This window comes from Antechinus flavipes, chromosome 2 (assembly GCF_016432865.1).
Source record: "Antechinus flavipes isolate AdamAnt ecotype Samford, QLD, Australia chromosome 2, AdamAnt_v2, whole genome shotgun sequence".
Taxonomy (NCBI): Eukaryota; Metazoa; Chordata; class Mammalia; order Dasyuromorphia; family Dasyuridae; genus Antechinus; species Antechinus flavipes.
This window is the reverse complement of record NC_067399.1, coordinates 480,918,173-480,943,313: the sequence shown is the minus strand read 5'-3', so window position 1 is coordinate 480,943,313 and position 25,141 is coordinate 480,918,173.

Genomic DNA, 25,141 nt, shown 5'->3' with positions numbered 1-25,141 from the left:
TTCTAAAATTTGTCATTAATTTTTTTATTTCATTTCTTGTGAACCTTTCTATATATTAGTCATGAACTCTTCCTTTATCCATAGATATTTATTAACAAGAAATTTCTTCCTTGATTCTCTAATTTGTTTGTTTTCACCCTTTTATATTTAAATCATGTACCTATCTGAAATTTGTCTTGATATATGGTATGAGATATTGATCTATACTCAGTGTCTGCCAGAGTATTTTCCTGTTTTCCCAATGATTTTTAAAATCAAATTGTGAATCCTTGCCCCATCATCTGGGATTTTTGTCTTTGCTAAATACTAGCCTATTGTACCATGTTGCTTCTATATACAATATAATGTGATTCCCCAGTTAATCTATTTCTTATTCATGACTAAATTGTTTATTACTTCATGGTATTATTTGATATCTGGTATCAATAGACCCTTCCCTTCCCACTTTTTCATTAATTTCTTGATATTCTTGATTTTTTGTTCTTCCAGATGAATTTTTTAAAAGTTCTATAAGGTAAGTCTTTGTTGATTTGGCATAACATTGAAAAAGTAAATTAATTCAGCTAGTATTATCACTATTTTATTGTCTCAAATGTCTTACCATTACTCAGCAACTGATAAATTCTTATTGTCTAACATAGTATATAGTATAGTAGATCTGAAGACCATAAGACTTGTATTCAATTCCCTCATATATTTACTCACTAAACATCCCCAGACAAGTCCATTTACATTGAGAGGTCTCAAAATTCCTCATTATTAAAGGGCATCATACTTGTAATTCCTTGTCTCCTCAAACAAAGTGCATGGCACACAGTAGATATTTAATGTTGAAAGATCATCAATTTTGAAACATATGTAAAATGCTTTACAAACTCCCAAGTATCTTTATGCAAATTTCAGTAGCTATTAGCTGTATTACAGGATGATTGTAGGAGTAGGCAACTTGGGATGGTTCTATTCTGCTGAATTGACAACTTGTTTGGTGTATAGCCAACATGGGACTTTATTTGCTGTTGGTAAGGTCAAGTTTTCATTAGGGCAGACAGAAAGAAAAGGTTAGGAAAGGTCTGCTTAGTCTTCTCTGTGCTTTTCCCTTGCTTGATTTTAGATTGTAAGAGTCCTTTTTAACTCCAAGGAATATTCTGCAAATTGGAAATGTTCTGGAGGGAGGGACACAAGTTGAGAATAATGAGCTATCAGGCATATAGGGGAGATTATGAGTATTCTATTTAGGGTTAGAAAGAAGCTTTGAGATCATTTAGTCCAGCCTTATCATTATATAGAAGCAGAAACTGAGACTCAGATCTGAGGAAAGGAATTATTCACAGCCACCTAAGAAGCAAATAACAAGAATTTGTATTTGCACATAAAGTCTACTAAGCCTAGTGTGCCTTTGGCTTTACCACTGACCTTGGCATAATATAGAGATGTTAATACTTTCTATTAAAACTTTCAGCATTGATTATAACCAGGAGAGGATGGAGACTCATCAGCTAATGGAAAATCTTCTGTCTCTACACTCCCTTGCCCAACGGATACTCTGCTAATCTCAGCTAAACCTCATTAAAATTTCATTCAATGGGCACAGATTTTTCAGGACAGTAAGTAACGCTTTTGGCCTTGTTCCACTTTTGAGTTACAGCCAAGTGCACCAGTTTACATCTGTAGGGTTTAGCTTCTCAGGGACATCAATTAACAGTTATTGCTCACAAGCCCAGTATCTAAATTATGCCCCTGTAAACATCACCAACTGAAAAGTCTTGCTATGCTCATTCTTTTTCTTTTCCACCTGTTTGGGTAAGTAAAGGCTATTTTATAAGTATCATTCTGGAGAGTGAATCAGTGCTTTCACAATACCAAAATGACTTAACATAGGCAGGCCATTCAATAATGAAAATTGTCCTTTGACGAATATGGAAATATGTTTAGAAGAATTGTACATGTTTAACCTATATTGGTTTGCTTGCTGTCTTGGAGAGAGGGGTGGAAGGGAGAGAGGGAGAAAAATATGGAGCACAAAGTCTTACAAAGATGAATGTTGAAACCATCTTTGCATGTATTTGGAAAAATAAAATACTTAAACTCATTTAGCAAAATTTTTTAAAATTGAATTAGCAAGTCAGTTCAATCAAAATAGTCTATAGAACATAAAAGGTCAGAGTAGGATGAAACCCTAGAGTTCATTGAGTGCATGGGGAATAAATAGCTAAAATGAAATTCAAACTCAGCTCTCCCAGCTTCAGACCTAGAGTTTCAGATCAAGATCAGAAAGCTTATCTTAATTCAAGACCTTTCACCTTTGCAGAAGAGAAAAAACACAGTCCCAGAAATCTCAGTTCCCCACTCACAAATCTCCAGTAAATAATCCCAGAATTTCCTCTCATGATTGAGTTAGTCTGACAGTAGGGAATGATTTCTTTACAGGAATTCTTTCAAAGAAAGCTCAAAATTCTTAATTGAATGATTTTTCTTCTTTTAGCTAATCTAGAGTAGAATTTGTCAAACACTGAAGGCTTGCAACACTCCATTGTGGACTGAAACAGATGAAAATGCAACTGGGAAGTTGCTAACAACATAAATTAAAATATAATAGAGCATGGATAATGTTAATCTGTGATTTTCTAAGTCAATATGCATCTGCAAGAATTTTCAAGTACAGTTTAATGGCCCATTTCTATTTGTGTGTGTCACTACTAGGTCAATGATCTTGCCTTCAATAAGAATGGAAATTCTCATAGTTATATGTAAATTAATTATATTTAAAATATATTTGTTGCTATGTAAAATATCTACATTTACCTGTAGCTATCTTACTTTCTCATCCCCCCTCCAAAATCTATCTGATCTTAAAAGACCTTGTTTCAATGATTCCTTCTCTAAGAAACCTTTCACTTGGTTACTAGAGCCCATACTATGAGGCTGAGAGCACATAATACACAATTGATCACCAGATCTCTGAGTTGAAGATTGAATAAAATTCATTTCATAGAATCTCCACAGGTCAAATCTTAGATCATAATTCAGTGTGGGTTTGTTTACATGTGAACACATAATGTATATGTAACATACATAAATAATATCCACACACATGTGTACATCATGTAAATTGCACATATTGTGTATTATGTAGAGTTTTATATATAACGTGTGTGTAGCAACATATATGTATGTTGATATATTTGACATGTTAGCCTATATAATAGGACAGAATAGAACATAACAAGATATTATACTATATATGTAAATTATAGTGTATATATGTACATGTGTATACATATATATGTATGTAATTATATTATTATAAGAGGCAGTATAGCATGCTGCCTAGATGACAGTAAGCCAGTAAAATCCTGGGTGCACCAGAAATTAGATTAAAATCTAATAAGGAAATGTTTGACAAAATAATTTAAAATACAATATGATATAGATAATGTTAATTTGCAGTTTTCTGATCCAAGTCAATATGCTGCTTTCAGGGATTCTTATTTAAGGGGAGGTTGTCCTTTTTCTGTTGGACATTGCTGATATAGTGTAGAGAGAGCAAGCAAATTAGATTTCAGTGAGGGAGACTGGGCAAGGTTACCAGTTTCACCTTATCCTTCAGAACCATCTGGATCCAGTGGCAAGATACAGATCAAGATGACTGGAGATGGCCTGGGATGCAGTGGAAGACCTTGACCTTTTTAAGATAAGGTCATTAACAAGTCTCAGTTTGACTGAGGCACCCACCCATTCAGTGATTTAAAGGAATTATATCTAAGAATAAAGAATGTAGTTATATATATTTATATGCATATATACACACATATATATGTATGTGCATGTGTAACATGCATATACATATAGCCATGTAAGCATGAGCACACATGTGTGCATATACATACACTAATAATCTATGTGCAAACACATGTACACATGTTATATCTATGCATGTCACAAGATATACATATGTGCGTGTGTGCACACATGTGCTTATATGTGCATGTATGTGTGTGGAGCACTAGCCATATACTGTATATGTACATATGTGTATGTGTATGTATGAATGTGTATATGGTTTTGCTGCACCACAATGGTTTGCTTAAGGTGGGGGAAATTTAGCAAGAATAGGGAAAGTAAGAAGACATTGAAGGAATTAGAAAAGGGGAAAAATAATGGAAAGAGAACATAGTACAGATAACAGAAAATTCAATTAAATATTGATTCCAAGATCCCAGGTAAGAATCACCAATCAGATTTAAACAATCTACTTTGGCCAGAGAAAATTGAATATATCATTAGAATACGGCTGAAGCTGCAGATAGCAGCAGTGATTTTCAACAAGAACAAAGATGGGATAAGGGCCGCAGGGGCTCTGGCTTCTAGTCCTGGCTCCGCTGCTTGCTGCCTGTGTGACCACAAGCTTGATTGTTTCTTTGGGACTCAAGTTTCCTATTCTGTAAAATGAGCGGGTTGGAATAGATGATCTTTAAAATCCCTTCCAGGTCTGACATGTTCTGATGGCAGCTTCATCACCTGACAACCACTTACTCTAGAGAAAGAAAAGTGAGAAGATCATGGAGGAGAGAAATACAGCATCTGGAGTCATGGAAACAGAAGTCATCTGACTCAATACCTCATTTTATAGGTGGGGAAAATTCATTTCAAAGGAGTGACTTGCTCAAGATCTCTTTGGTGGCAGTAAATTGAAGATTTAGGATTCAGATCCTCTGACTCCAAAATCAGGGCCTTTTCTACTCTATCACTTGGAGATCAATGCAAATGGGAAACTTGGATAGTATGGAAGAAAAAAACCCAACAGGATTTGAAGTCCAAGAGCCTCAATATACCTTAAAGCAGTAGCAGTAACCCAATTGACTTTGGGCAAGTCAATTATATTCTCAAAGTAAATGTCTTCTATGACCCCTTCCAGCTCTAAATTTTTGATCCTATGATGCCATTCAAGCCTGTTTTGTATTTGTACACATATATGCCCCCATAGACTCATATATCAAAACAGGAAGGTGATAGGCTACATCTTAGGAAGTTGATTTTATACACCATGGTTGGCCTTAATCCATATTGCAAAGTCTATGGTTTTTCTTTCCCCCTTCAGCAGCCTTCTTATGATGATCGATGTTCTTTTTCTACCTCCTTGTAGCAGCTAGCTTCTGATACAATTCCGGAAGTAGCTTGCTGTATTTTCATGGCCGGGAAGCATCTAATCAATACATTTCATTCTGTAGTATTAGATAATATGAGTTTAGTGTTCCTTTCTTCTGGAAAGAAGGAGTTGGATAGTGGTGGTGGTACTAGTGTTTCAATAGGAGTCTTTGAAAAGTTTTCTTTTTTTTCTCTTAAAGATTCAATGAAATGTCCATTTTGGGGGCATTGCAGCTCCTGCTACAGGGGACACTGTTGCTGTTGGATTGCTTGGGTATGAGTTCTGAGCTGTAGTAGGGTTTAAGCCCATCAATGCTAGCACTGATATAGTGAGCCACCGGGGAAGAGACCCTGGTTATGAAACCAGGTTGCCTATGAAAAAGGTTAAAGTTAATTGGAACAGAAACGAGTGCAAAGGATAATGTTGTAAAAAAAAAATTACCCTGGCATGAACTCTGTCAATATAAAGTAATTATTAAATAAAAATTAAAAAAAAAAGAAAAAGGTTAAAGTTCTTGTGTCCAATTGGCATTAGAATAGGATCCCTGGGTGTCCACTTCCAGAATGAGAGAGGGAGATCCTATATAATTAAAAAAAATATTCAGTGGAATGAATTTTAATGGTGAAATTTCTGATATAATAGCATTGAATGCAGTTTTGTTAGAGAGTAGCTTTCTAGGTTCATTTTGGCTTTTCTTAAGACCAATCTAGACAGGGTACTGCATATTGAGAATGATTCTTCGCCTTTAGGTTCATTTTTTTAAATCTCAGTAATGATTGTTATTTCCTTTCTCTTTGTTTTTTATTAATTTTTTAATATTCCCTTCTGGGATTTCTCATAGTAATTTGTTTTGCATCCTGATAATGCATTAGAATAACATTATGATGTCATATGTTACAATGTTTATAAGTCATTCCCCCAATTAGAAAGCTTCACAAGGACAGGGAACACTTCTCATCTAAACTGTATTGCCCCCTGGCTTTGGAACTAATATCTTTGCACATAATATGTGCTCAATGAATATTTGTTATGTTGTCTTTTATCGATTAACAGCCTTGGGCAAACACTACCATTCCCAACTGATGTGTAGAGCTTTATAATTTAAACCATATGACAACAGTGTGAGATAAGGACATTTTCATTTCACAGATTAGGAAACTGAGATGTTGGAGGTGAGAACTGAACACTGGTCTTCCTGATTCCAGCTTGAATACTAGTCATTAAATCATCCTCTCTCCTAACCTCTGAATTTATGAATCGAAAGCAGCTTTTTGGTTGAGACCATTTACTGAGTAGCTTTGCCATCTTACTCTCTGTCATTCACTCGTTTCCTGTCACTAAAGTGGTTCTTAGACTTACATGAACTGATGCAAAGGAAAATGAGTAGAAATAGGACAATATTGTATATATTAGCAGCAATATCATAAGATCAGCTACTGTGGATGACTTAGCTATTTTCAGCAATACAATGATCCAAGCCAACTTTGAAGGACTTAACAATGAAAAATGCTATTCATCCCCTGAAAAAGAACTAATGGAGTCTGAATACAGATTGAAGCATACTTTTTTGAACTTTATTTTTCTTGGGTTCTTTTGGCCTGATTTCTTTTAGAGAGTAACTAATATGAAAATATATTTTACATGACTACACATGTATGATCGATACCAAATTGCTTTCTCGATGCAAGGTGAGAAGGAAGGAGAGAACTTAAAACTCTATTTTAAAAACAAATGTTAAAAATTGTTTTTACATGTAATTGGGGAAAAAAATAAAATGCTAAATTAAAAAAAAATTTAAAAAGAAGTTCTTTTTGGAATTCAACTCCCTTGATGAGTACACAAAACAGCAGCTTGTGGAGTGGGAATGGCAGGTGGTGAGACTTAAGGACAACTTCGGAAGCTAAAACCACAGAGGAACAGTGTCACCTCATGAAATATTAAATCCATTAAATTAAATGGAGCAGATTTTGAAAGAAGCAAGAAAATGTCCCAAAAGGAATAAAGAGCTGAAGGAGGAACAAAGGGTCAGCCTCTTAGTAGCCTTAGAAAATTGGTATGCACACAGGAAGCAATAATGTGTCTGCAATTTACCGTTTCTGAAGGCCTCCTTCCTACTTAACTACCTGTGGGGACAGTGAGAGAAAATGCACCAGGCCTCTGGTGCTTTTGTTTCACTTTAAAATCAGGTGCAGATTTGCTCTGATGTGAATTGGGTTCACAATTCTGTTTTCCTTTCTATTTTTAATACTTATCTTTCAGACACACATTTTCCATAAGAGACCTGGATACTTGAACCTTGCAAATTGGAACTTTATGAAATGGAGAAAACTACATTTTATATGTGGGACAAGCAGATGAGGCACGTAGACCTGCCTGAGATTCAGTGTCTTATTTGGATATTTCTTATTTCTTTTAGAAAGTTCCTCCTCTTGATAAGGTTTGACTGTCCTGATTGGCTCTAAAGAATTTAGGTTTGGATTGACCCAGTCATCTTTCTATTTGCATATGATGCTAGGGAGGCTCAAAGGCCACATATCCTCTAATCTACTGATTCACTCATTTCCTGTCACTACTGTGATTTTTAAGGTATTCCCCTTAGAACTCTACTCCCTTGATGAAACAAAGACATGGAAGGGGGTATTATTTAAAGACAACAACTCCCAAATGGGAGAACACTATTAACTCATGAAATATTAAATCCATTAAATATAATGGAACAGATTTTGGGAGAAGCAAAAAAAGTCCCTAAAAGGAATAAAGGGCTAAAGGAGGCACAAAGGGTCAGGGTTTTTAAACTTGGGGTCTGTGAACCACAGTGGATCCATGGATAGACTTCAGGAGGTTCGAGTACCAATAATTTGCAAAATTTTGAATATTATATTTTAAAATTTGGTTTCCTTTATAATTCTATATGTTTTATTTTATGCATTTAAAAATATTCTGAGTCCATAGGCCAAAGATGTCCATAACACATAAAAGTTAAAATTAGAGAGACTAGAACCTTGAAGGCTAAGGAAATGTCATTTGTGAGGCAGAAGTCAGCATCATGAAAAATACCAATAATAGATGTCAAGCCATTATTCCTCTTATCTGAAGTTTAAGCCCAATTAACTGTGTTTTTTAGAACTATTTTTCAATGCACCAACTTATTCAGAGAAAAAAGACACCAACACTGGAAGGTTGTTAAAACAGTAATTTTAAGTCCCAACTAAAATCCTGCCTCATAGAATAAAACTTCCCCAACCTCTCTTAATTCTACTGTTAATTATTTCCTATTTATCCTGTTTATTTCTTGCTTTGTATAGACTTGTCTGCATATCAACTCCTCATTAGAGATTGTAAACAATGTCTGATACACAGTAGGTACTTAATAAATGATGATTGAATTGAATTGAATAATTAATCTATAAGGTAGAGTACCCGTTATGGAGACTTTTCATCATTGTGAGAAAAAATTAAATCATATATGTTATCATGAAAATAACCTGTTATAGTATGATTTTTTTCCAAGCTCCATGGATGTGTAATAATCACTAAAAATGTCTGTACTAAACTTTGTGAATCCCAAGTGTTCTGCCTAAACACTCAACAAATTATTGATGTCAGTCTAAGGCTCTGAATAGTAATCTGAGAATGATGGACAAACTCTACTCAATGGGAAGGAGCAGGGGAGATATTGGCTACTTTTTCATTCTCTATTGCAGTTGGACCAGGGCTCTGACTTTCTGAGCAGCTGCCACAGCATGAGATAAGACTGGCCATGGGGAGGAAGAGAATTGACAGGAGCATTAGTGAAAGTTTGAAAACTTATGGATTCTTTTAAGGCCATTCACCTCATTGACTTTTGCCTCAAAGTTGGAAGGGGAATTATCACACAGCTATGGAGTAGCTGAGGCTGTGTTTGAACTCAGGTCTTTTGCCTCTAGACCTGGCCTTCTAACCACTGTACCTCACCTTGCTGACAACTAGAGAAGTTTTAATGCAGATGTTAAATATCTAAATTAAAAATGAAGAATGGGGATGCTTTTTCAGTGACATTAATAAAACCCCACTTGTTTCTACATGTCTGATAGTGATTCTATACTTTGCACATTCTGAAAACTCTAGATTGGAATTTCCTTTTGAAGTCATTCTGCCAGGAGATGAGAAAGTCCAGCCTGACAGCAGACCTGGGCAGACAGTCTCCATAAAACGGCCTCCTTCACATGGTATGTTCCTATACCACTTTGACATTTATACACACACATATATATAATTAATACATAGGCATATAGATATATGTGTGTGTGTATGTATATATATATATATGTATATATACATATACATGCACACACACATATATATCTATATACACACATACTCAACACACATACACATAATTTAAAAACAAAACAAAACACTGCTTCAGCCCCCAAAGCAATTAAAGTTGTTAAAATTTATTCTTGGTATAAAAAGTAGCTACATATTTTTTCCCACCATAAGGCACACATCTGCCTGATTTAAAAGCTTGAAGCTCCGTACCCTAAAGATAAGTTGGGATCTGTAGTAAAAGAGAAAAGTTTGAAGTAATGAAGCATAAACACCAACACATATAAAAGGTAATGAAAAGAAAGTGGTAGCAGGACTCAAAAGCTTTTATTCAGGAAATATGTCTTTGCCCAGATCTTGTGAATACGATGAAATACACATTTGCTGAGATGTTACTCTCAAGCACTTCCTCAGATCACTGGCTGGCAGTGACTCCTGAGGAGAACTGCTGTGGGGGCTTTTGCTAAAGCTTCAGCAAATTCATTACCTCCCCCAAAATGAAAGACCTTTAGCTCTGAATGATTGAATAATGTTGGTCCAGGCCGCCTGCCCCATGGCCTACTGACGACAGCTCCTAAGTCTTCCATTTTCAGGCTTTTTCAAGTTTCATGGCCTGCATCTACTACAGACTTTAGGTTTGGGAGGCATAAGGATTTGTTGATATATGAGACCTCAGACATTTATTAGCTTTGTGATGCTGAGCAAGTCGCTTAACCCCTCACTTCCTCAGTTTTCTCAACTGTAAAAATAATAATAGGACTTACTTCACAGGGTTATTGTGAAGATCTGATGATATGTTTGTTATGTGCTTAGTACAATATAAATAGTAGTACTTATTAAGTCCTTCCTCCCTCCCTTCCTTTATTCCTCTCTCTCTCCCTCCCCTAAGATCCCATCTTTAGAAACTCATTGCTTTGAGTTCAAGGCATGACTATTTCTAGGAGACCTCTGCTTTAGAGAGTTAAGACTTTTAAGTCCCTACCTTAAAGTGAATTAGTTTATCAACCACCAATGGTCCATTTATCTCCCTTCCATTTATCTTCCAAGGAACTGGAATTAGATAGATCAGGGTTTTGTTGCTGTTGTTGGGGTGGAGAAAGGGAGAGTTTTTAAAAGGTGGGTCCTGGCAGGCTCAGAAAAGTCTATGCAGAAATTTGTTGCGAGTGGAGATGGGATAATGAAGGAAGGACTACACTCAGCTTGGCCACCAGTTGGAACATTTCTTCCCTTCTGTGTACTCATTTTCCCAGTTTGGCACAAATTACAGGAATTCTAAGGTCTCCAAGTTCTCCGATTCTAAAGTTTTCCCCTGTATATACCCGAGTGGTAGGGGCAGAGAATGAGACAGAAATGGAAAAGAAAAGTAGAAGAGTTCTTCATACACCAGAGCCTTGACTAGGAACACCTTCTTGGTGAAAGTTATTTCATTTAAAAAGAAAGAGAGCTTCTTGTTGAATCAGAGGAATTTAGGTATTAGCTCTCTCACAATTTGAATATGACTAAGCCTTTGTAGGGCAATCCTTGATTTTCCTGCAGAGGAAAAATCCTAGGCAGTAGGGAAGGGGTCAGGATGATATGCTGGCACTTTTACTGATGTCCTGAAATATACCTCTTTGAATGAGCCCTTGAACCAAATATTTATTCCAAGTGTTCTGATTAATTTCTCTTTTCCAGGTCCATAATTACTCAACAGCCAATCAATCATGTTTTATACTGTTCTACCTAATTGCTAATTATCTGAGCTTGATTTTCAATCACCAGTCTTCTAGTAGGAAGTGTTCCAATATGGATGACCACAAAATACATGCTCTTCTATTAGAGGAGTGTCCTCTAGTTAACCTGTCCCTGCCTAAAAAGCATATTTGTTCCTGTGTATGTGACCACATGACAATTGAATGCTGCCATTTATTATTAATTAATTTTCATCTTTTCAGAATCTTTAGGAAATTGAAGTTGTTTCTACAGGAGCAGTCACTCTAGAAGGTCATTTTGATATAATGAAATCTGCCCTTGACTAGGACTTGAGACCTTGCCTTTGGTCTCTTCTCCATCCTAGGGGCATAGAATTCATATCATATCTACTCATAGAATCATAAGTTGAGACTGAAGAAAGTTTTCAGGAACCATCTAATCCAATTTATATCTAAGAAGAAATCCTGACATAGCTGAAAAGTAGTTATTCAGTATTTTGCTTGAAGACTTTCAGTGAAGAGAAACTCACTACTTCTTAAGGTAGCCCATGTCATTTTTGAAAAGGAAAATTAAATCTGAAGGAGGAAAGTGAGGTTTTTTCCTAGAATATCAGGACAGTTTTCCCTGGTAATTTCTTGAAAGGTTATGTCCAGGTTCTTTTTACAGGTAGACCAAAAATTTTAAAAACTATCTCTGCTATTTTCCATTTGTTTTTCCAATGAGGTATTTCATATTTTTTTCATTTTTTTAGATTTTGCTTTATTGTATCTCAGTTTCTCATAAAATCAATTTTCATTTGCTCAGTTCTAATTTTTAAGGAATTTTTTTTCCTAAGTGAGCTTTTGTGCCTCCTCTCCTATTTGGCCAATTTTGCTTTTTAGAGCATTCTTCTCCTTATTAGCTTTTTGTATTTCCTTTTGCACTACTCTCAATTTTTTCCCCTAATTTTCCCTCTATCTTTGTTATTTGATTTTCAGAATTCCTGTTGAGCTCTTCTATGGCCTAAGCCCAATTCTTATTTTTTTCTTGGAAGCTTTCAATGCAAGAGTTTTGACTATATCTTCTTCTGATTGTGTCTTTTGATTTTCCTTGTCTCCCTAGTAACTTTCTATAGTCAGAATCTTTTCCTGTTGTCTTCTCATTTTCCTAGTCTATTACTTGGCTTGAAACTCTTTGTTAAAGTAAGACTTGCTTTCCAGGGTGGAGGGTTCATCATCCCAAGCTTCAAGGGTTTGGGGTAGCTGGTTTCAGAGCTGTAGCTGTGAGATCGAGTGTGCTAAAGCAGCAGAGTCTTTCTTCAGTGCTAATAAAGAGACTGCTATGAGAGGAGGCCTTTGGAAGCTGCCACTGTCATCATTCTCATGCTCACTCCTGGTTTTCTGGTTTCCCAAAGCTCTCTCACCCTACTGGCAAACCTTTCCTGCTAAACTTTCGAGTAGTCTTTGGTGTCTCTGAGGTGAGAGGTCTAAAAACTGCCAATGCTGCTGCTGATTCAGTAACCTCTAGGCCTGTTCCTGCTTTGCTGGCATGGGGCTGGGACTGGGGCTGGAGAGAAGGCTGGGGCTAGTATGGCCTATACTGGTATTGCACACTGGATTCCTGCCCTGGTGTCATTAAACTTTTTCTGCTGTCCTTCTAAGTTGTCTTCAGTTGAAAAATGTTCCACTCCATCTTTTGGGGTGTTCTGATACTCTGAAAATGTTTTTAGAATTATTATTTGAAGGAATTTGGAGAGATTTTGGGGAGAAGTCTGGTGAGTTCCTGCTTTTACTCCATCATCTTGGCTCCACTTCCTATATTTCATTTTCTTACCAATCCTGACAGATGCTACTATTACTCCCATTTTATACATTAGAAGAGTGAGAGAGTTTAAAAGATTTTTTTCTAATCTAATATCTAAGATTACCCAAGTAGTTAAAATGATTTTTGGTAAAATGTACTTTATTCTCCAAACTTAAATATGAGAAGAATATTGAAACTCTCCCTACTTCCCTCTCTATTCATAGGATTAATGTGATCAAATTAAATCTTGGTTAAAAATACTTAGTCAAATTTTAAAAGCTTTGCAGATATAAGGGACGTGAATTACACTGATCTAATTGACCAGATAATGGGTCAATTACCCTCCTTGCTTGCTTATAAAGATACAACCTGTTTCCTCAAATTTCATTGATTTAGATACTTTTAAATCTGCCTATATTAACAGTATAAAAAGAATGAACACATTTTCTGATCTCCAGCTTTGGTTTTTTCCATAGCTTAGATCTTTCTTCAGAAATCTCCTTTCTTAGCTACAGCTTCACTGAGGGGAAGAAAATGAAATATAATTAACTTTTTAATTGAAGCACTAAAAGGAAAGAGGTGCTCTAATTATTCATTATTACTGTATGCAATGTTCCCGAAAGCTATCAACTTATTTAGTTTGGGGAACAAGAGATTTCAAATGAGTGCTGTGGGCATATTGTAATTAAAATATTTATTTAGAAATAGCACCTAAGCTGTATAAGTTCTGATCATAGGATGTGTCTATCAGCTTCAACCTGTGGTCAAATTTCTGCCTTAAGGTATAATCCAAAGTCAAAAAAAAGCAGGAACCTGGGGAATAAGTGTCTTAACACAGATTTAGGAGAATTCAGATTGCCAACAGTCTAGTACAAAGATACATGCAGCTCACAAGATGACAATAATTTAAGCCAACTATATTGAAAAGAGAAACTCACAAAATGAAGCAACCAGGCAGAATGATAGAAACAGATCCTCTGGGAATCCATACAGAATAGGGCACCATGTTGAGGCTTTCATGGAATTAAGGCCATTTCTGGAGCCCTGAAAGGAACTGGGCACATGTTCTTCTGATAGATTTTTATAGTATTCTTATCTCTACAATATTCTCCTTGTTCTGCTCACTTTGCATCAGTTCATATAAGTCTTCTGAAGTTTGTTTATTTTTTTCCCTGAAATCATCCCTTTTGTAATTTCTTATAGCACAATAGTAATTCCACCGATAGTATGTATCAGTGTACCTATTTCTATACATCCCCTCCTGCATTTTTCCTTTTCCTTTTCTGTTTTTTTAGCTAATTTGATGGATATAAGATAGTACCTCAGAGTTGTTTAAATTTGCATTTCTCTAATCAGTAGTAGTTTAGGAAATGTTTTCACATGACTAAAGATAGCTTTGATTTCTTCTTCGGAAAACTGCCTCTTTATATTCTTTTACCATTTCTCAAATGGGGAATAGCTTTACAAGAGCTCTTACATAATAAAAAAACTCTTAAGGAGAATAAGTTGCATAGGAGAATATGGCAAACGTACCCAAAAAAAAGATTTTCTGAAAGCTAAAATAGATCAAATAGAAATCAATGACTACATGAAATAACAAGTAATACTGGGCTATATTTAAAAAAGATACCTGATTTAACTAAACAACTTACCTATGAAACTGTCAAGGAGAAATAATTTTAGATTCACTGGACTTAATCAGGATTAAAAATGATCTGGACATTATATTTCAGAAAATCATAAATACAAATTCCTCAGATCTATTAGAGTCAGAGAACTAAGTAAAAAACGCAATCACCTATGTATATTACATTTTATTCTTTATCCATTATCATTTCTTCTGGTTCTTCTTTAGAGCTCCTCATTGGTTACATGTCACAGCCTGCTCATATCTGCCATTTGCCTCCTCATTGCCTATTGTATAATACTCATCTTTAGGTTTTCAGAGTTAATGGTGTTCCATGTTTAACTGGCATAAAGCAACACTGGTAAAAATGTTAGTATTGAAAACTGGTCTTTTCAAGTCTTTTTTAAAAATTGTATTTATTTAGTGAGGCAACTGCTGTTAAGTGATTTGAACTCAGGTCTTCCTAATTCCACAGCTGCTCCTCTATCCATTGTACCATTGTACTATTGTAGCTGCCCCTGGACTTTACTTTCAGAAGAATCTTGGAATCAGTAAAAATGCTATATATTTTCCCAAAGAAATGGGGATACAAAGATGATCATTGAAACAATCTCAACTCTCAAAGAACTTATATTCTCTGAATGAATGAATAAATCATTTATTAAGTAAATGCTTAATACATTTTGCATTTGCAAAGCAAAGTGGTTGTGCAAATAGAAAAGTAAGGCAGTCCCTGCTCTCAACAAGTCTGTACTCTAATGGTGTAGCAGTAAAGGAGGTCTTAATGCCTTTTCTATAATGTCATTTCCACTATTAAAATGATACCAATTTTTGACGTGAGTGATTTAACAATGCCAAGGATATTGTTGGCTAAAATTTTCTTCCTTGTTCTTTTCCAGTAGTTCTGATTATATATAGTTGCAAGGCTATATCTCTACATATATATATATATATATATATATATATATATATATATATATGTAAATAAATAAAAGATAGTAAAGGAGTGAGGGATCAGATAAGTAGCACAGTTCATAGAGTGATTGGCCTGGAGTCAGAAAGACTCATCTTTCTGTCTTCAGTTCTGGCCTCCAACAAGATCTGTGTAATCTAGGTTAGTTTTCTTAACTATAAAATGAGCCAGAGAAGGAAATGACAAATCCACTGTCAGATCTTTCCCAAGAAAACCCCAAATGGGGTCATGAGTTGGACATGACTGAAAAAAAAAAAAAAACTAATAACAACAAAACTCAAATTAAAAAGGAAAAGTACTACCAGTTTGGAATATGTGTATGTGTGGAGGGTCAGAAAATACTTTGTGCAGGAGGTGGTACTTGAAGGAATTGACAGACTTTATGAAATAGAAGCAAGGAAATTCATTTCTGATATGGGAAGGTTAGTGAAAAGACAAAGACATGGGTTGGAATACAATGTGAGAAAGACAGAGAAGGCTAGTGTGGTTGGATTGTAGAGTTCAATAAATGAAATAATAGAGCTTGAAAAACAAATTGGAGCCAAGTTATGAAAGGTTTTAAAAGAAGAAGAGTTTATATTTTATCCTAGAGGCAACTGGAATTTGTTGTTAGGAAGTGACATTTTCTTAAGAAAAATAACTTTTATAAGTCTAATTTGCAGTTTTGTTCAAGAATACAGCAGAATTTTAATGTATTTTAGTAGTTTTGACAGTGCTGCTTTTGCACAACAGACTGAAATCTACCAAAAATTAATATATTAAAAACAATGTAAAATAGGAAACCAGCAAGCATCTAGATGTTTGAGAATCACACATACAAAGGGTTACCTGTGATTGCTACAATTGGTGCTTATCAATTGTTCCTTCTGATCATTGACTGCCACATAATTCACATAGATGTACAGAGTTCTTTACATATTTTTCTCTTTTTACTCTTTACCCTCACTTCACCCTATAAAGTAATGGAGATGACTGCCATTAGACATAAATAGATGTGTGTCTGTGTATATATGTGTGTATGTATACATGTGTGTATGTGTATGTGTATACAAATGCATATAACATTTATATGTGTATATATAATATAACATTTATATGTATACATATGTATATATGAATATACACACATACATATATAATATATAAAATTCTACCTAGTAATTCTTTCTCTAGATATTAACATGTTAAAGAAAGAATATATCCCCTTCAAGAGCCATACCAAGATAAAATTTCAAAACCAGATAGAGTAAGCCCAATTGCAATACAACTTTTATAATCAAGAAGGAAATAAGTCCAGGGAAAAGGGACAGGCTGCTTATCAGAAAACCTACAAAAAAGGATGTTTCAGCAAGCAGAGACTAATACAATATTAGAAGACCCCCAAGAAAGGACTCCTGGAGTGTCCACCATGTTCCATGGACTCCCCCACCATCCTCACATTTATCAGCTCAGTGGGAGAGAGCAGGCTTAGGTTTCTTTGCACAATGGGAGGCTGCTTCTATTATCAGAGCCAGTTGAAAAATGAAAACTCTTCATTGGAGGAAAGGTGGGTGTGACACAACTACCAGGAAGGGAGTCTTTTTAGAATCTATCAAGTCATCATCATAGCAACTCACAATTCTATAGAACTTTTAGGTTCACTGAATGCTTGCCCTGTAACTACTCTATGAAGAAAGTAGCAAAAGTATTTCAGAATCCCCATATTTCTGAGGTAGAAAGGACCACAGAGATATTCTCTCTCAGTGCAACTTATTTCTTTACAGTAAACTCTGCTTGTAGATCTTCAGTGGCACCTCCCACCTCCTAAAACTACTTAAAGTCATTACACTTTTAAATTGTTCTTATGATATCCAGGAGACAAGATGGTGGAATAAACAGTAAATCATCATAAGCACCCAATATTTATCTTCAAACAACCATAAAATAGCATGCAAAATAGCAGAATCAGCAAAGATGGGATGAAACAAGAAATTTGGAAGACAGGGAAAAAAAGTCTATCTCACTCAGGTAAAAGGGAAATGCAGTGCAAGACAGGAAGTATCCCAGCAACCTTCCAGCAACCAGAGGGAGATTGCATGATGGATCAGGGATTGGCCAACACGAAGATGCCTCACATGCTTCAATATAGCACCAAGGAAATGCAGAAATTCCCCACCAGTCTCATCACACACCAGAAAACCAGTACTCCAGCCCTGTATCAGGGAAACCCCTTTAATCTCCAGCAATGCTACATAATGTTCCATCTCCCCCAACTCCAAGCCATAGGACAACATCAATGTGGCAGCACATAAACAGCCCAGACGTACTAACACAAGAAACCCGAGATAGTGCTCTTTCTTCCCAGAAGTAGACCTCAAATTTAAGAGAAATTTAAGAGAAAGGAAAAAAACAAAAAATGTGAGCAAAAAATAAAAATAACAACAACAACAACAACAAAACTGGCCACATAAAATTATTATAGTGATAGGGAAGATCAAGATACAAACTTAGAAAAGGACAACAATTTCAAAAGACAAGACCACAAAGAAAAGTGGGAAGTGTTCTCAAAGAAAGAACATATAGAAGAGTTCAAAAAGGAACTTAAAAATCATAGCGGAGAGGAAGAAAAAAAATTGGGAAAAGAAATGAGAGTGAAACAAGATAATTATAAAAAAAAAAAAAGCCAAGTTTGGAAAAAGAAAACAACTCCTTAAAAAATAAAATTGGTCAAATGGAAAAGGGAGTACAAAAGCTAAATGAGAAAAACAACTCCTTAAAAGTTAGAATTGGGAAAATAAAAACTAATGATTCTGCAAGACATCAAGAATCAGTCAAACAAATTCAATAGAGTGAAAAAAAAAATAGAAGAAAATGTAAAATGCATCATGGAAAAAACAACTAACTTGGAAATTAGATCCAGGAGAGACAATGTCAGAATCATTGGATTACCTGAAAACCATAATTCAAAGGAGAACCTAGACAGCATCTTTCAAGAAATTATCAAGGAAAACTGCCCTGATATGCTGGAACCAAAGGACAAAGTAGGCATTGAAAGAATCCATTAATCACCTAAGGAAAAAAAAATCCCCAAAACAAAAACATGAAGCAATATTTTGGCCAAATTACAGAACTATCAGGTCAAGAAGAAAATAATGCAAATGGCCAGAAAGAAACAGTTCAAATATCAGGGAGGCAAAGGAAGTAGAATTGCAATCAAGAATCACCTATCTGGTAAAATTAAGCATAATACTTCAAGGAGAAAATCAGAATTGAACAAAAAAATTAATATTAGAAGAGATGGAAGAGAGGGCAGATTAGGGGAGGCTGTGGACTGAAGCAGAATACTGATGAGAAAGAAAAGGATTAAAAAGAGAGAAAGGACAAAAGGAGAAAAAATAGAATGGAGGGAAACAGTAATCATAATTGTGAATGTAAATGGGATGAACTCTCTCATAAAACAGAAGATAGCAGAGTGGATCAAAAAAAAACATAATCCTTTAGTATGTTTTTTTGTAATAAATACACTTGAGGCAGAGACACAGGTAAAGGTAAGGGACTGGAGGAGAAACTATTCAATTGAAGTTTTTTTTGTTTTTTTTTTAAAGGCAGGGGTAGTAATCCTGATCACAGATAATACAAAAGCAAAAATAAACCTAATTAAAAGAGATAAGGAAGACAACCACATCTTGGTAAAAAGTATCAAAGGCAATAAAACAACAATACCAATATGCACCCTGTGGTATAGCACCAAAATTTTGAAAGAAGTTAAATGAGTTACAGATTCATAACAATATAAGAGAGAGAGAGCATTATGAAATGTAAAACAGATAATTTTGATTATGTTAAATGTAAAAACGTTTGTCCAAGCAAAATCAATGTACTAAGGAAAGCAGAAAGCTGAGAAATAATCTTTTCAGTAACTGTCTCAGATAAAGGCCCCCTTTCTCAAATATATACAAAATGGAAGCAAATTTATCAGAATACAAGTTATTCCTCATTTGATAAATGGTCAAAAAATATAAACAGTCAGTTTTCAGATGAAATTAAAGCTATCTGTAGGCAAAGGAAGAAGTGCTTTAAATTACTTTTGATTAGACAAATGTAAATTAAATGAACTCTGAGATACCACTTCATACCTATTAGCTTGGCAAATATGATTAAAAAGGAAAATGATAAGTGTTATAGAGGATGTGGGAAAACTGATACACAAATTCGAGTTGTGAACTGATTAAACATTTTGGAGAACAACTTACAACTCTGTCCCAACCAAACGGCATATCCTTTGTTCCAGCAATGGTACTACTAGGTTGATAAAAAATTGATGGACTCTGAATGTAGAATGAAGCATACTTTTTTCATATACTTTACTCTTTTTCATGATTTTTTTTCTTTTTGATCTATTTCTTCTTTCATGTCTGTGACTAATATGAAAATATTTTATGTGACAGCACATATATATCATATACTAAATTGACTATCATTTTAAAAATTGCAAAGGGAGGGAGAAGGGAGAAAAATTTGAAATTCAAAATCTTGTAAAAATGAGTGCAAAAATTCTTTTAACATATAATTGGGGGAAAATAAAATACTATGTTAATATAAATTATTTTGATAATAAGATGTTTCATCCTATAAAATGAAATTTGCCTCTTTGAAACTTCCAACCATTGCTTTGGTCCTGCCCAGCAGAGGCAAGCAATGTTGAATTCTCACTCCCATCCAGGTTACCTTCCTTCAAATACTCCAGTTCTTCACTGTTCTTCTCTCTGCACCCATAAAAATACTAGAGCAACAATTATCAGTAAATCAGTAAATATGAGCATAAACATATATGGTTCTTACTTGGCATTTCATGATCTATTTCTGTCATCAGATAAAAAGGCTTAACAGGGAGGTAACAAGACCTCCTAAAATTAAGCCTATTAAAATCCTGATGACCCAGCTCTCTCCTCATCTTGGCTCTTTTTGAAATCCTTTGTTGTTATTTCATCTTGTCTGACTTTTCCTGACTCGATTTGGTGTTTTCTTGGCAAGGATATTGTAGATTTGCCATTTCTCCAGCTCCTTTTATAGTTGAGGAAACTGCGGTAAATAGGATTAAGAGATTTGCTCAAGATTAAACAATTGGTAAGAACCTGATCCCTGATTGGAATTTAGGTCTTACTGATTCCAGTACTGGCCCTCTCTTTACTGTACCATCTACTTGTCCTGCATAGAGATCCTGCTTTTTTTCAAACTTTTGCCCATCCATTACTTCTATAAGAGACCTCACCTGTTGTTATATGCTAGAGTGAATAGATTGTGGGATTTCAAATAAAGTTGTTGTTTGTCCTTTATTCTCAAAGAGGGCCATGATATCAGGAAGGTGATGCCATGACATGCAAGTAGATTGGATTTAAGTGATGGAGAGCTGTGCAAGGTCACCTGCTTCACCTTCCCTTGACCTAGAATCAAGAAAACAGAATTAAAATATGGCCCCAGATATGTAATTGCTCTGTGACCCTTGGCAAGTCACTTGACTTCTTTCTGCCTTAGTTTCTTCAACTATGAAATGGGAATAATAAGAGTATTTATTTAATTGTTATGAAGAACAAGTGAGATAATCATAAATCACTTTCAAATTTTAAAGTTTATACTTAAGTAATTATACTATATAAATACTGGGGTATATAAATACAGTTATTTTATTATTGTTATTATTTTAGTGCCATTTACACAATAAAACTTTAAAAATTAAAGTGTTCCCCTGATAAAGTTGAGGACACTTCATTCTCTACTGTTAGTCTGCAGTCTTTGTTCTTTGGAAAAATCTCTGGGTAGAGAGCATAATTCATGCTCAAACCAGATTTGAACAGAAGAATGACACCTTCTATTTTTTATTGATTCTATCTACATCTTTCCACAAATTCAATATATAGGAGCAACTCAATGTACTAGAGGTCTTCCTCTGATTATTTTAATATTTTTCATTAAATGGTGAAATACTTAGATTACTGGCCTGTAATCCTTCATTTAGACAGTAAATTGCCAAGGTGGCATCATTCTTCCTGATCTGGGCTAAGTAAAGTTGTACTGAACCCAACAGTCTTTCCTGTCCTTAAAATTTCAGTGTTAGAACTATTTGGAAATAGGCAAACAAATTAGGGCTTGATTTATTGTTTTGTTAATGGTGTAGGCTAAAGAAAGTGATGAGGAAAATTTTCTTAAACCAGATTAAACTCAAAAGTGTGTCTATCTTCCATACTGTTTTTAACTTATTGTTAAACATTTGCCAGCAAAAAAATCCTCACCTCATCAGTATTGCTGGATTAAATGGGTATGCACAGTTTGATTGCCCTTTGGGTGTAGTTCCCAACTGTTCTTTAAAATGGTTGGATTAATTCACAAGACCATCAATAATGCACCAGTATCCCAATTTTTATAAATCCTCACCAACATTTGTCATTTTTTCTTTTTTGTCATGGTTATCAATCTGATGAATGTGAAGTAGTACTTCAAAGTTATTTTAATTTACATTTCTCTAATCACTAGTGCTTGGGTCATGAACTTTGCATGGGATCATATATCTAAATGTGAGAGCTATGAAAAATTTGGCAATAATAAAAGGTATCAAAAATTCCTAAAAGATGTAATTCTTTATGAAAAAATAAACAGACACATACATCTTATTAGTATGCAAATTAGGTCCTACTGATTCCAGTACTGGCCCTCTCTTTACTGTACCTCCTACTTGTCCTGCATAGAGATCCTATTTTTTTCAAACTTTTGCCCTAACTTCTTTAATAAATAGTAACATTGTAAGCATATCAAAGAATTATTTTAAAATAATTTTCTTTATCATTAATTATTGGTAAATGTTTGATTTGTATAGCTATTTTATATACCTGTATACTTGTATATGTTTAACATTTCTTGAGCAAAAAGGAACTAATGGTGAAAAAAATTTAAGAAACCCTAATTTAGAACATTTTCCCCCCATAGAACTATAGATATTTTTGATTTCTTCATTTGAAAACTTTCTTTTCCTATTTTTGACCATTTATTGATTGGAGAATGACTTTTTAAAAAATAAACTTGACTCAGTTCTCTACATATATGAGAAACAAGATCTTTATCAGACAAACTTGTAAAAATTACCCCCAATTCTCTGCTTTCCTGCTAATCTTTGTTGCATTTAAAAATAAATTTTGTTCAAAACCTTTTTAATTTCATGTAATAAAAAGGATCCCCATTATATCCTATCTCTTGTTTGTTCCTAAATTCTTCCATTATCCATAGATGTGACAGGTAAATGATTTCATCTTCTTTTAATTTGCTAATGTTTTTACCCTTTATGTCTAAATCATGTACCCATTTTACCTTATCTTGGAATACAGTATAAGATATCGATCTATACCTATTTTTTGCCAAATTATTTTTCAGTTTTTCTAGCAATTTTTGTCAAACATTGAATTCTTGTACCAAAAGTCTTGATCTTTGGATTTATTAAACACTAGATTAATATGTGTATTATGTACCAAATCTATCCTATTAACAAATGCTTTAAAATATTTTATTAACCAGTCTACATACAGTTGTTGGGCCAATTAAAGAGTTCACCTATTTATTGATTGCAAGGCAGCTGAGAAGTATATGAAATGGAAAAAGAGATGGCCTTGAAGATAAGAAGAACTGAATTTATATCCAAGTCTTGGCTATGTGACCCGGGATTTAGCAATTGTACTCTCAGTATTCTAAATAATTCTGTATAATATTAAGTTGTAGGAAAAGTGCTGATCTGCATTAGTGAGGAGATTTCCCTCACCTGGGAGTTCAATATAATAGTGAAATCACCAGACTATTCTTTATTTTTATTCCTGTATTGATTCATTAAAATAGGCTCCTCAAAGTCTACTGGACAACATTTTATAGCAATCTTATATGTTATATGTACTTGAAAAAACCAAGAGAAGTTATTTTAAAATACTAGATCATTTAAATGTTCAATTTCTTTGGTTGTTTTTAATCTAAATAGTTCAGATCAAGTTTTTTACTGGAATGTTGAGGCAGGACTCTTCCATGAGAACTTCCAGGGAAATAAGAGTAGGAGTCTCAAGTTCTACTATTAATAAGACATATGATTTGGAGGTTGTTTCTTAGTCCCAGTTTTCTCATCTTTAAAATGGGGGTAGAGATATTTGAATTATGGGCCTCAAAGACAATTTTTTTTGAAAATATTTTTTAAACAACAAAGCACCATTGAAAAGTGCTTATGCTGATGTAATTATGATGATAAGGAGGAAAGAAAATAAGAAAAAGAGGAGTAGAATGAGAAGAAAGAGGAGTAAGAGAAAAAGAAATAGAAGCATAAATGTATATATATATATTCTGAAGGAGAAGGAAAAATTCTCCAAAGATAGATGTTAAAGTGGTAGAAACTCATACACAGGAAGAAATATCATTTAGAACTTATTCTAATCTAGATGGTGACAGATGGTTGAGCTCTTCTTTCAGGGCAGTGCTTTCTAGTTGATGCTATAGGATACATTTTAACCAACCTCATCTGTTGTGCATTGCATTGTATTAGGTGATGCGTTTAAAAAAAATCCCTAAGGAAAGAGAATTATTAGAACTGAGCACTTTGTAGCTTCAAAACCCAAGGCTGCCAGAAGTACCAAGAGACAGGATCTTGCCATTTTAATTAGTTTCTCCTGTTCCCCTAAGACTATTATTGCACTGTTTAGAAACAAACATGAAGTTTTAATAGAGAAATACTTTGCAAAGATAATTTTGTAGATCTATGGTCTATTTCCTTTAAGTAAACAACCACCAATGAAATATTTTAGTATAAATGAAACTTAGAGGGAGAAAACAAAGCCATTTCTCTTGCTTGAACAAATATACACATGTATATATTAGATGTTAGGGTAAATGTGATTCCAATGTAAATGTATCATTCTTTAATAAAAGGAATCTTGGTACTGAAACGGTACAAATTAGTACATTTCATCATTATTTTTTCCAAGCACTTCAAAAAGCTGTTGTATGAGTCAAATGTGAGATTACAAGAGTGAAAGTGCTTTTAAAATCACCAAGTATCTTGAATATGTAAATATTTATTTTTTAGAAAGGTAGCGTAAGGAGAGTTGTAGCCTTAGAGTCAGAAACATTGGGTGCCACTCAACTACTGAAGAACTCTCTGAATTTGAACAAGTCATACAATCTCTCTGAACATTACTTTCCTAGTATTTTACTTTTAATTCTTGTAATTTAATTCAGTTCTGCTTTAATTTCTTATAAATCAATTAAATTCAAATTTTTATTTTTTAAATTTAAAGGGATGTTAGGGGCCAACTTCCTTAATTTACAGCCCTAGAGAATTGCAATAAGTTATTGGGTAATAAAGATTATATTCTAATCTAGATCCTTTGGCCCCACATTTTTTAACAACCTCTCACTGCCTCCCATATAAACTGTCTCCACTTCACAGGACTCTTAGACCACAAGACTGTCTCCATAAAATGAATACAGGGAGAGCTTTGTGAAAAGTTGTAAGTGTATCCAATCAGTCAGTAACTTTTTCTTAAGTTTCTCTTATGTGCCAGATTCTATGCAAAGTTCTGGGGACACAAAGGAAACTAAACAATAGTCTATC